Below are 1,311 nucleotides of genomic sequence, written 5' to 3'. Positions count from 1 at the left end.
TTTCTCTAACAAAATAACACGTACACACGACCTCATAGTAGTTGGCATCAAGGGTACTGCATGAACTTGCTGTATGGTTTTCTTCATATTTGGTCGAAGTTGCGTTTGTCTCCATGGATAGAAAAACCAATAAATATTGTCTTAAATTAATGAGAACGGAAGTATTGGCTCAAAGTAGTTAAGTAGTCCTGGGTTAGACAGTCCGGGGCTGGCTCTCTCTAGGGTGCTCAACAAATGTTTCACGAACCGGTAATAACGAATAATAATAATAATAACGTCGCGCTGCAGCGTGGGGGGAGAAAGCTGCCGGCGGCCCCGCCACCCCCCGCGTGGCCCTAAAGAACCCAGACCCTCCGTTTCGGAGCCCAGGGGACAATCCGGCGGGGGACAAGCAGGCTTAGTTCCCCTGCTGTGTGTCAGGGTCAGAACCCTGCTCTTCTTTCTCCGTCTTCTCTTCGTTCTCACCAGGAGGCGCTTCAGTCGTTCGCATCCTTCCTAAGAAGCCCCGTCCGGGGTCCCCCCCACCGGTGCGGGAGGGAGCCTGCGTCCCTCTGCAAACACCCGAGGAGTAAATACGGCCTCCGAGGGTCCTTCTGGCCCAAACTGCGACCCCCTCGGCAGTGACCGGCTCCAAGAAGAACCTCGTTCTCCCTGTAGCTGTGCGCATCAGCCAGCTGCTTAACGAATGTCGGGAGCGGCGGTTCCACGGTCTGCTTAAGGACTGAATGACCCAGGTGGTTGAGCCCCACTTTGGGGGCCCTGGTAGTTCCTGAAACCTTGGATCACCTCTGCCCTTCCTGGTAATTCAAATTCTTCCGGGAATGTAATTATTTGCAAGACAAATGAGCCAGGCTGCGCGGGCCTGGGTAGCTCAGTTGGCAGAGCATCAGACTTTTAATCTGAGGGTCCAGGGTTCAAGTCCCTGTTCAGGCGTCAGGAGTTTCATTTTTATCAGCCACACGAGGAAGAGGGACCCTGCACGTTGTCCACAGGAACGCATCATCTTTACCCGTTAAGGCCTAATCTAGCTTCATTTAATTCTTCCTCCTAAGGACGAACAAAGCTCATCCCTAGATTTTGCAAGGAAATGGAGAATTGTGGGCGATAGGAAGAGACAACAAAAGACGCTTAAGTGAGTTACTATGCAATCTGCCCTTTGAATGCTCCCTTGCATAATGTGGGGGTGACGCTCTAGAACGTGGGGTGCAGTTTTACATCAGGGCGGAGTACCACTTCCATCTCTGGCTTCCTCCAGCGTGTTCACACTTCCTGCCCACCCTTCTACACATCGCTGAAAAACTAAAATCCAGA

The 1,311-nt window shown here is 51.9% G+C and overlaps 1 non-coding gene across 1 annotated transcript; it reads left to right on the top strand.

Annotated features, from left to right (window-relative positions):
* Positions 1-860: 860 nt before the first annotated feature.
* TRNAK-UUU lies at positions 861-933 on the top strand. The gene has a single exon. It is a non-coding gene; the product is annotated as a tRNA-Lys (tRNA).
* The last annotated feature ends 378 nt before the right edge of the window (positions 934-1,311 follow it).

The sequence above is a fragment of the Suricata suricatta genome, chromosome 7 (assembly GCF_006229205.1).
Source record: "Suricata suricatta isolate VVHF042 chromosome 7, meerkat_22Aug2017_6uvM2_HiC, whole genome shotgun sequence".
In the NCBI taxonomy this organism is placed as follows: domain Eukaryota; kingdom Metazoa; phylum Chordata; class Mammalia; order Carnivora; family Herpestidae; genus Suricata; species Suricata suricatta.
The sequence above is the reverse complement of the archived record's forward strand: the minus strand, read 5'-3'. Positions and strand labels throughout refer to the sequence as shown.